Genomic DNA, 12,358 nt, shown 5'->3' with positions numbered 1-12,358 from the left:
GGCTTAGGTGATTCTCTTGCCTCAGCCTCCCGAGTACCTGGGACTACAGGCGCCCGCCACAATACCCAGCTATTTGTTTTGTTGCAGTTTGGCCAGGGGTGGGTTTGAACACGCCACCCTCGGTGTATGGGGCCGGCGCCCTACCCACCAAGCCACTGGCACCACCTCCCATGCTGTCATTTAATGTGATCTTTGTTTCTTCTTGTGTTAGTTACATATTGCTAGGTAATAAATTGCCTTAAAACATAGTTTAAAACAATAATTAACGTTACCTCACAGTTTCTGTGGGCCAGGAATTAAAGAGTGGCTTGGCTGAATGGGTATGGCTCATGGTCTTGTCATGAGGTTGCATTCAAACTGTATGCTGGCTTGAGTAGAGCTGAAGGAGCCACTCCAAGATGATTCATTCATATGGCGGTTGGCTTGAGGCCTGGCTGGGTCCCTCACTGCTTGGATTTCTCCACACAACTGCTTGAGCCTCCTCACAACGTGTCTGCCAGCTTATTCCAATGCAAGTGAGCTTAGATAAAGAGCGAGGTAAATGCCACAGAGTCTTCTGATCTGTTCTTGGAAGTCATACAGTATCATTTCCAGTCCATTCTATTCATTAGAAACAAATCAAATACAGCCCCTACTCAAGGAGACAGGAATTAGGCTCCATCTTTTGAAGAAAGAAGTATCAGAATTTGTGAACATCTTTTTTTAATTTTTTTTACTTTTATTACTTTTTTTTTTGGCTGGGGCTGGGTTTGAACCCGCTACCTCCAGCATATGGGGCCGGGGCCCTACCCTTTTGAGCCACAGGCGCCACCTATTTATTACTATTTTTTTTTTAAGAGACAGCCTTACTTTGTCACCTTCGCAGAGTACCATGGTGTCACAGCTCACGGCAACCTCCAGCTCTTGGGCTTAGGCGATTCTCTTGCTTCAGTCTCCTGAGTAGCTAGAACTATAGGCACCCCCACAACACCTGGCTATTTTTTTGTTGCAGTTTTGCTGGGGCTGGGTTCAAACCCGCCACCCTTGGTATATGGGGCTGGCACCCTACTCACTGAGCCACAGGTGCCACCCATGAACATCTTTTTAAATTCACTGCCCTTCTACGTGTATTTCCTGTAAATCGGTAGCCAGATACAGACAAGGATGCTACATAGTTTACAGGACCCAATACAAAATGAAAATATGGGAACTCTTGTTCAAATTACAAGATGGGGACAACAGAGCGTTAAGCCACACCTGGGCCCTTCTGAGCTCAGAGCCTTGTGCAGCTGCATGGACTATATGAAACCAAACCTGGATGTAGAGGGTTGCTTGGATTCAGATTTGATACTCTTATCCTTTTTTCCTAGCAGTACTGCTTCATAGATATTGAGTACTTCATCTCTCCTACTAATGTTAGCAACTGGTGATCACTAGCTAGGTCTATTAATTTATTGTAGTTTGCTTTACTTATTAGCTGTAATACTTTCAAAAAGAGAACTTCCTTTCATTATTTGTTTATCCCAAGGCCCAGTTTTTACAGCAAAAACAATAAAATGCTTGATTCTTTTCCTTAACTTGCCAGTTTTCAGGATAATGAATTGGTTCTTTACTGTCCTTTGAAAGTAATTGACTGATTTTTTTCTTTAGTTTTAAAATAAATAGATTTTCAATGCTTTCCAATCCACTGTAGTTATTACTCTTATTGATACTCAAATTGCCTTATCTTCAGTTAGTATGTAAGTTTCTTTCTTCCTTTTTTTTTTTTTTTTTTTCTTTTTCAGAGGCAGGGTCTAAGGGTTTTGTTCTGTTGCCCAGGCTAGAGTTGCTGTGGCCTGGTGATAGCTCATTGCAGCCTCAAACTCCTAGGCTCAATGATTCTCCTGCTTCAGCCTCCCAAGTAGCTGGGACTACAGGCCTGAGGCACCATGTCTGGCTCATTTTTATAGGACTTTTTGGAGAAATGGTGTTTCACTTTTTTGTTAAAGCTAGTGATCCTGCCACCTCAGCTTCCCAAAGTGCTGGTATTATAGACATGAGCCGTTGACCCTGGCTAGTGTGTAACTTTTCTTCCTTGCTTTCTGATAGCAAGATAGTTCAGGTTTATCTTACACATTTCCTTTCTCAGACCTGGCCTGTCTTCTAATTATACACCTGTACCAAACTGTTTAAATTATCAAAAATTTGGAGAATGTTTGATGCCTGGCAAGACCATCTCCTCTTCATTGTTCTCTTAGAATTTTTTTGGCTATGTATTTTTGTTTATTCTGGGTAAACTTTAAATAATTCTACTAGCTCCACCAAAATACCTTATGGTGATTTTATTTGGATTGTGCTAAATTTGTTAATTTAGAAAGAATTTACATATGTGTGGTATGTCTTCCTATGCAAGAAGTATCGTATGCCTTTCCTGTTGTTCATATCCACTTTTGGGTCTTAGTGGCTTATTCTAACCATGGGAATGTGTTAGAAGTAATGACTTAAGAAGTAGGTTATAAAAGGCAATGCTTACCTTTGGAACCTAGCTGCCATACTGTGAGAAAGTCCAGGTCTCAGGTAGGTATTTTGGCCAATAGCTCCAGCTAAGGTTCTAGCCAAAAGCCAGTATCAACCAATAGACATAATGAGTTAGTAGATCTTTAGATGATCCTAATCTTTAGCTGTTGAAAGAACTTAGCTGACACCAAGTGAAATGAATTTGAGTTCTCCATACCAATTCCAGCTCAAATTGCAGGTTTTTGACCAAAATAAATGCTGTCATTGTTTTGGTGGGTGGTTTGTGGGTAGTTTTAAAGCAATAATACCTCTCTCCAAGTACCCAAGTAAAGCCATAGTCAACGTTGTTTCATCTATAACCGCACCGATTAGCCCAACTAATTTGAAGCAGATTCTAGATTGCCATCATTATCTCATAAATTTTTAAACAACTTATTTGCATCAGGATGCGGTTAAATTCTGTATATTGCAATGAATTAACAATCATTTTAATCTTTTTTATAAAAGGTCTGTATGTCTCCCAACATTTTAGAGGACGTAATTTGTACAGAGGTTTAAGAAGTTTGTAAAGGAGCATGTATAGCCTGAAATGACTCAGCAGAAAAGAGATGTGCATACACACAGACTATGAGACAGAGTAATGTGATAGGAGTTGGATGCAAAAAATGTAATATTTAAGAAAAGAAAGGGAACTTTTACCTTTAGGCCACAATGGCTTTGGTATTCAGAGAGGCCTAATACAGTCATGTGAATTTGGGCTGCTATAATGAAATACCATAATCTAAATGTTTTAAACAACTGCTAGGGTCCAGAAAATCGTGCCTCAAAATATGGTGCTTTATCATGGTGTTTTGAATTAAAGAAAATTGAAAAGACTAAGAAATATAGCTTGGACCCAAGGTGTCTCTCTGACCTTGTCTGCCTGGTGCTCTTTCTCTCCTAAAGCATTAGAAGGGATTCTGTCTGGAATTTTCTTATCTAAGAAAGCTTCTTTCTGGAAGAAAAGCAGTTGTCTTAAGACATTCTCCTTGCAACCAATATGAACTTTCATTCTCATGGTCTTTGGTTTTCCAGCTGCAAAAGCTCCTAAGATAATTTGCATCCCAAACTTTCAGAATTACTGAGAAGTCCTTTAAAATTGAGATTTTACTTTGGGGAAAATGGATGTGAGAGCAGTTTTGTTATAACAAGAGTAACCATAAATAAATATTTAAGTGTGGTTCAGACTGAGGAGGAGAAACCTCAGCAGAAGAAATTTTTGCCCATTCGGTATTAGTAGTGTAGCTTTTGGGCAATACAAGATCAGAATTATGCTTTATTGATTTCCTGGTTTGTAAAAAAATTCAAATGATACTGGTTTTGACAGTCTTTTGACTACATCTCCTGAATATTTATAAACCTAAATGATGTTTTTAACTGGTTCAGAGGGCAGTTTATTCACTCTGTCCTATTTTAATTCCCTAAAGACCCACTGCAAGAAAGTAATGATATTTATGACCTACGACTAATATCTGGTAATCACAATGGACAATGGCTTTTTTCATGTAAGAGCTACTTGAGGAAGAGGAAAGGCCTTCCATGGTCAGTAGGGCATTTTTAAAATCTAATAAACCGCTATTACCATTTCAGTAATAAAAGTGTAATGGTTTGTTAAACAGAAAAATTGCATGAAATTTATCTAAAGATAATTTTGGGGTCAGAATAAGAGATTTACACATGTAATTATCCTGCTGATCAAGGTGAAAATGACTAACTTGCTTTTACTGAAAAATGTAAGAGGGCACACTTACTTAATTTTTATATTTTGTGAATCTTGGGAAGATGTTGGATATTGGTGGTGGAATTTTAGAGCAATTATCCTATGGTGATAGTTTTTCTTATTCAATGGGGTGAGCTTTTGAGAGTTTCCAAGAGGTAGATACAGAACTTTACAGAGACCTGGGGAACAGATGGTCATTTCTTGCCAACCCTACACAACAGCATGTCCAGGCTGAGAGGAAGTTTGAATATCAGAACTTCTTTCTAGCATCTTTGAGTTTAAACATGTGCAGTTACAGGATCTGGGGCAACCCAAACACTTGCTGCCTGTCCCCTTAGTTTTGTTTAAAAGGCAAAATTTGGCTAACCCATTAAATTGTTCTGTTCACTTTTCTAATTTCATATCTACCATCCAAAAAGTTAAAATTGCATAGCCACTCAATAGTTACTTTTAATATAATAAATAAGTTTCATATTTGTATCATTTATCTACTGCTGCATAACAAATTGTCACACATTTTGTAGTTTAATATAACAAACATGTATCAATTCACAGTTTCTGTGGGTCAGGAATCTGGGCACGAAATAGTTGAGTCCTCTACTTTAGGGTCTGTCATGGGTTTGCAGTCAAGGTCTTAGCCAGGGCTAGGTGTCTCATCTGATGGCTTGACTGGAGAAGGATCTCATTCTACCCTCATGTGGTTGTTGGTCAGATTCAGTTCTTAGCAGCCTGTTGGGCTGAGTACCTCAGTTTCTGCTGGCTGTTGGGCTGGAAGCTACCTTTAATTTTAGCAATTGCTCTGAGGCCATACTCAGTTCCTTGCCACATAGTTGTCCCCAGTGTGGTTACTTACTGGCAGAGAGAGTAATTTAATTATGAAAATGACAACCCATTATCTTTAGTATGTTCTGTAATTTAAGATGCAAGTCGAAGGTCACAATCACTCAAGCAGAGGGGATTACACAAGGCAATGTGAAGACAATTGCAGGTTATTTTAGAGTCTGTCTGCTACTATGTTACTTTATTAATATTAAAACATATGTTCTTTTAGAAAATGTAAACACAGCTCAGCGCCTGTGGCTCAAGTGGCTAAGGTGCCAGCCACATACACCTAAGGTGGCGGGTTCAAATCCCCAGCCCGTGCCCGCCTAACAACAATGATGGCTGCAACCAAAAAATAGCCGGGTGTTGTGGTGGGCGCCTGTAGTCCCAGCTACTTGGGAGGCGGAGGCAGGAGAATCACTTGAGCCCAGGAGTTGGAGGTTGCTGTGAGCTGTGATGCCACAGCACTCTACCCAGGGGGACAGCTTGAGGCTCTGTCTCAAAAAAAAAAAAAAGAAAGAAAGAAAGAAAAGAAACTGTAAGCACTATGGATAAGTTACAAAAAAATTCCTGTAATTCCCATCACCCAGAGGTAAACTATTAATATTTTGTTACATATTTTTTCAGTCTTTTTCATATTTTATATATTATTAAAATAATCAAAAATGTGGTTATAACTTGGTACACTGTTATATAATCTATCTCATTTAATTCATTAAGGAGTCTCACAAATTAGTAAATAATCTATGTAATTTTAAATGGAAGCATACATTTATGTTATGATTAGACCATGGCATATTTAAGCCAGAGGTTGAGAAATTTTTTGTATAAAAGCACTACAGTAAATTTTTTAGGCTTTGGGGCCATATAGTTTGTTACAACTACCCAATTCTGCTATTATAATGTGAAATCAGCCATGTACAGTATGTTAATAAGTGAGATGTGGTGTGTTCCAGTAAAACTTTCTTTATGGACAATGAAACTTGAATTTCATATAATTCTCATGTGAGACAAAATATTATTTTTCTTTTGACTTATTAAAGCCATTTTAAAATGTAGAAACTACTCTTAGCTTGCAGGCTAGATGAGCAAAGGTGGTGGGTCCGATTTGGTCCATAGGCAGATAGTATGGCTTATTCTATTACTTTTGCAAAGGTAATCAGATAATTCTAAATTTTTAGTACTAATTAATGCTGAGATTAAAATCTAGGTAGGTAAATGTATGTACCTATTTATGATAATTTACAGAGAACAGATTCTTAAAAGTAGAATTATTGGGCAAAAAGTTATGCACATAAAGCTTTAATACAAGCTGGGTGTGGTGGCTGTAATCTAGCACTTTGGGAGGCTGAGACAGGTGGATTACTTGAGCTTAGAAGTTCAAGACCAACCTGAGCAAGAGCAAGACTCCATCTCTAAAAATAGCCAGGTGTTGTGGCAGGCACCTGTAGTTCCAACTACTTGGGAGGTCTGAGACAAGAAGATCTCTTGAGTTTGAGGTTGCTGTGAGCTATGTCACAGCACACTACCTAGGGTGAAAGAGTGAGAATCTGTCTTGAAAAAAACAAAACAAAATTTGATACATATTGGTAAACTACCCTCTACAAATGTGATGTCAGGTGTTTGCACTCATAGAAATGTGTGGTTAGGCTTACTTCTGTGTCCTAACACTGATTATTGTCTTTTTAGGAATCTTTGCCAGTTTAATGGCTTAAAAATGTCACAGATTTCCCTTTTTAGTAAACAGCTCACATGATATTTTAAATTTATATTTAAATAAAATGTATTTCAAGGCCAGGTGCAGTGGCTCAAGCCTGTAATCGTAGGACTCTGAGAGGCTGAGGTGAGTGGATTGCCTGAGCTTAGGAGGTCAAGACCAGCCTGAGTAAGAGCAAGACCCCATGTCTACTACAAATAGAGAAACCAGCTGGGCACTTCCCAGCTACTCAGGTGGCTGAGGCAAAAGGATCACTTGAGCCCAAGAGCTTCAGGTTGCTGTGAACTATGATGTCACAGCATTCTACCAAGAGTGACAAAGTGAGACTATATCAAAAGAAAAAATGTATTTCAAATCTGTGGTTTCTTTCTTTCATATCATGGCTCTAGGTGTGCTAGGATAACATGCTCCACTGTAATGATGTATAAAGTTAAGGCTGAAGGCCAGTTGACTAGTAAGAATCTAAATGTTATGCTAATGACCGTTATAGGAAATTATTGATTATAAGATTGAGTGATAAAGTCTCTCTGTTTGAACCATTGGCATTATTGTAGGCATTAAGGCAAAGGGTTCATTATGCCCAGGAAGGAAGTGTGCAAATAGCTTTGGGCCATTTTGAGAAGTAGACAAAATGGAAATGAAAATCTCAAAAATCTATATCTGTACTCATATCTATGTCTATATTTATCTATGAGGGTTTGATTCTGCTTTCTTCCTAAAACTCAGGTATGATCATGTCACTACTGTTATTAAAATCTTTTCTGATTCCTTTCTTACCATGTGAAATCCAGATCCCTAAGCATGCTATTCAAGATTCTATAAGATCTATCAAAGATCAGATGGCAAGTAGAGACTGGTTTCACCTCTTGGTTTTCTATTCTGTTCTACATGTCTATGTCTCTATTTTTGTGCCAATACCATGCTGTTCTGATTACTGTGGACTTGTAATATAACCTGAAGTCTGATTGATAGGGTGATGCCTCCAACTTTGTTTTTATTACTAAGAATAGCCTTAGCTATATGGTTTTTTTTTCTGGTTCTATACCAAGTGAACAATTATTTTTTCCAGTTCTTCAAAATCTGATGTTGGTATTGTAGTGGGGATTGCATTGAATCTGTAGATTTCTTTGGGTAAAATAGACATTTTGACAATGTTGATTCTTCCCAGCCAAGAGCAGGGTATGTTCTTACATTTGTTGGTGTCTTCTGCAATTTCTTTTCTTAGGGTTTCATAATTCTCTTTGAAAAGATCACCTCTTTTTTTAAGGTATATTCCTAAGCATTTCATTTTCTTTGAAGCTACTGTGAAGGTACTTGTCCTTGACACAGTCCTTGATTTGCTTCTCAACTTGGCTGTTATTGGTGTATATAAAGGCTACTGATTTGTAGACATTGATTTTATACCCTGAGACATCACTGTATTTCCTGATGACTTCCAGGAGTTTTGTTGTTGAGTCTCTGGGGTTTTCTAAGTATAAGATAATATCATAAGTAAAGAGGGAGAGCTTGACCTCCTATGCCCCCATGTGGATGCCCTTTTTGTTCTTTTTATTTATTTATTTTATTGAGACAGAGCCTCAAGCTGTCCCCCTAGGTAGAGAGCTGTGGCATTACAGCTCACAGCAACCTCCAACTCCTGGGCTCAAGTGAGTCCCTGCCTCTGCCTCCCAAGTAGCTGGGACCACAGGCGCCCACCACAATGCCTGGCTATTTTTTGGTTGCAGCCATCATTGTTGTTTGGCAGGCCTGGGCTGGATTCGAACCTGCCACCTTAGATGTATGTGGCTAGTGCCTTAGCCCCTTGAGCCACAGACGCCAAGCTGCCCTTTTTATCCTTGTCTTGACTGATTACATTGGCTAGAACTTCCAGAACTATGTTGAATAATAGTGTCAATAATGGACATCCTTCTCTGGTCCCAGTTCTAAGTAAGTGGAAAAGCTTTCAGTTTTACACCATTCAGTATGATGTTAGCTGTGAGTTTGTCATAGATGGCTTCAGTCAGTTTAAGAAATGTGCCCCCATGACTATTTTGTTAAGTGTTCTTGTTAGAAAGGGACACTGAATTTTATCAAATGCTTTGTCTGCGTCTCTTGAAAGAATGATACGGTCTTTCCTGTTCAACAAAATGTGTTGGGAGAACTTCATAACCACATGTAAAAGACTGAAACTCGAACCACACCTTTCACCCCATACAAAAATTGACCCAAGATGAATAAGAGACTCAAATCTAAGTCATGAAATATTAAAAATCTTAGAAGAAAGTGTGGGAAAAACTCTTGATGATGTTGGACTGAGGAAAGATTTTGTGACAGACTTCAGTGGCCATTGCAACAGCAACAAAAATTTACAAATGAGAATTAAGCTGAAAAACTTCTGCATAGCTAAGGATGCAACAAATAAAGCAAAAAGACAATCTTCAGAATGGGAAAAGATATTTGCAGGGTATCAGTCTGACAAAGGGTTGATAACTAGAATCTACAGTGAACTCAAATCAACAGAAAAGAGCAAACGATCCAGTGTACCTCTGGGCAAGAGATATGAACAGAAACTCCTCTGATGAAGGAGATGAATGACTAACAAAACATTTGAAAAAATGCTCATTGTTCCTGATCATCAGAGAAATGCAAATCACCTAGCCCTGGTGTGAATAGCCCACATTGTGAAGTCTCAAAGCTGCAGATGCTGGCGTGCATGTGGAGAGAAGGGAACACTTTTACACTAGTGGTGGGACTGCAAACTAATATGACCTTTTTGGAAGGATGTATGGAGAATCCTCAACGAACTCAAATTAGACATCCCATCTGATCCTAATCCCATTACTAGGCATCTACCCAGAAGAAAAAAAATCATTTTATTTTAAGGACATTTGCACTAGACTGTTTATCGCAGTTCGATTTACAATTGCCAAAACATGCAAACAATCTGAATGCCCACCAAACCAGGAATGGATTAACAGGCTGTGGTATATATATACCGTGGAATACTATTCAGCCACTAAAAAGATGGAGACTTTGCATCCTTTGTACTAACTTGGATGTAAGTGAAACACATTCTTCTTAGTAAAGCATCACAAGAATGGAGAAGCAAGAATCCGTGTACTCAATTCTAATACGAAGGCAATAGATGATCTCATATAATGGGTGGGGGAAAGGGAAAAGAGGGAGTGGGGTTAGGGATGGAAGGAAGTGGGTGAGGGGTCACAGTGTATGGCACACCTCTGGGGGCAGGACACAATTACAAGACGGATTTTACCAAACAATCGCAACCAGTGTAACCTAATTCTTTGTACTCTCAATGAATTCCAAACAATAAAAAATAAGTTACAGTCAAAGAACTAAAAAAAAAAAAGATTCAATAAGATCTGTTCTTAATTTTATTGTTTTAATCTCCTATAATGAATGTTGCTTTCCCATAGGAAATAATACTAAAACAATAATTGCAAGTACTATTTATTAAGACTTAAAAATATATACCAGATATTGTGATAAATGCTTTAAGTTAGGTACTATTATTTTTACTTTCTTAAAAATGGTAAGGTAGCTTACCTAAGATAAAACAATGATAAGTCATCTTTACTTTTCTCCCCACCTGACCTCACTACCTCAGATAATAAAATTGATTTATGATTTCCTGGTTTAAGGTTGTCAACTAAGGGCTTTCTCTAGCAGAGTCCAGCACAGTCTTAGAGAAAAGATGTTTTCTCTCCTTGTCCTTGGAGAAGCTTTAAGGGTTCCACTTGGTCCACCAGTGAATGGCCCAAGTGGTCTGTTTATTTCAAATAATAGCGATGGAGATGAGCTTTAGAACAACGTGCTAATATCCCTCTTTTGGGTACTTTTGGAGAATATTGAAATTCCCCAGAAGGGAAATACAGCTCCCTACAGAATATTTTGTTGGATAATAAAATTCTTGAGTTGCTTGCTTGGAGGTGATGATCTGTGGCAGTGTGTATACATTATTTTTATACTCTATGGTAAAATATAGCAATAATAATTCAGGGCTTAAGGAATAGTCAGATTGTCAAATATTACTGTCTTTAATGAAATGAGCATCTCATTAGACAATGATGGGAAATTAATGACTTGAGCAATAAACCCCAATCTACTACACCCTGTACAGAAAAAAATAGCAGGAGCGTCTCCCTTCTCTTGTGTCTAGAGGAAAGAAGTATAAGCTAAAGAACAGCCTAAGCTTTAGCCAGGCATTGTGGCAGGTGCTTGTAGTCCCAGCTATTCAGGAGGCTGAGGCAAGAGAATCACTTAAGCCCAAGAGTTTAGAGGTTGCTGTGAGCTGTGACAACATGACACTCTACCGAGGACAACATGGTGAGACTCTGTGTCATAAAAAAACAAAAGCCTAAGCTTGTTAGGGAGAACACTGTGGTCATATCAAGTGCTGGATTCCAGGTCTTTGTGGTTGAATATGAAATAACCACAAGCCCTTTGAAGTTGTCAATGCAGCATGGTGTACTAGGTTGCCAGTGGAAATGTGTAGCATTAAAAGAACAATTGCAAGCCATAAACCTGAGATTTCTTATTAGAAAGCCCTAATTTAAATAATGGGCACAATTTTGCTGGTCCATTACTCCCTTTCCAGTAGGCAAAAGATACTCCCTTGAAAGGAACTGTTTGAGAGACTGTATTACTTTGAGTCATTTTCCTACAATGTGAATTCTACCCAGGATGTCATCAAGAGGCTCATATGTCAACACTGTCAATTGTCTTAAATTCCACTTTCCACTTATTTCAGGAAAACCTAGCACAGGAACTATGTCATGTTTGTTTTTCTTCACCAACCACACTGTGCAAAAATATATGATTCATTCATTATTCTTCATCATAAAATATATAAAAGCAAAAAATAGTCTCCAAAGTTTTGTCTGCCTTCAAATTTTTTATTCCCATTTATTGAGAGAAAACTATCCTTGTCAGGTTGGTGACTTTCTTGGCTGCCTTTATAACTAAATCTAGTGCCCTGTAAAAAGGCATAGCAGTAGCCTCAAGTATGGAGTTTTCCAGGTGTGTGCCTTCCGGCTGGAATCTTAGGACCTTGGATGTCAGAATCCTGTTGGGTTGCACTCAGATGTTTTGTCTCTATCCTTAGCTCTTTGGATGATGACACAGGTGCACAATCTGCTTGGGCTTGGGTTTGGCTCCTTTCTGAGATGCTGCCTCTGACTATAGGCTTCTGGGTCATTTCACCTGACCCTGAACCCACTCCCTGGACCCCTTCTTGTTTGGAAAGAAGGTCCTGAATTCAAGGCAATATCTGATGACAGAGGTAATAACAGGCATACCGAGAGTTAGAGGACAATGTTCCCTGCTCTCTACAAGATACAGTCAGGAAGGGCAGATAAGAGGCACCTTTAAAAGATAACTTATTGGGAATTCTGAGAAGATGGCTGACTAGTAGCAACCCTTGGCAGAGGCTCCTGGCCAGAGAGAAAAACTAGACAGAATCAGACTCTATGAAGCCAAAGGTAGGGAACTGAGCCAAGAGAGAAGTTCAGCAAGCTGTGACTCCAAGGAAGAGCATTCAAGGAAACAAATTACAGGTACAAAGCCTATCATCGAGAGCAGTGGTT

The sequence above is a fragment of the Otolemur garnettii genome, unplaced genomic scaffold, assembly GCF_000181295.1.
Source record: "Otolemur garnettii isolate 467f Iridium unplaced genomic scaffold, OtoGar3 scaffold00024, whole genome shotgun sequence".
NCBI classification, from domain to species: domain Eukaryota; kingdom Metazoa; phylum Chordata; class Mammalia; order Primates; family Galagidae; genus Otolemur; species Otolemur garnettii.
Note: the sequence above shows the minus strand (reverse complement) of the source record.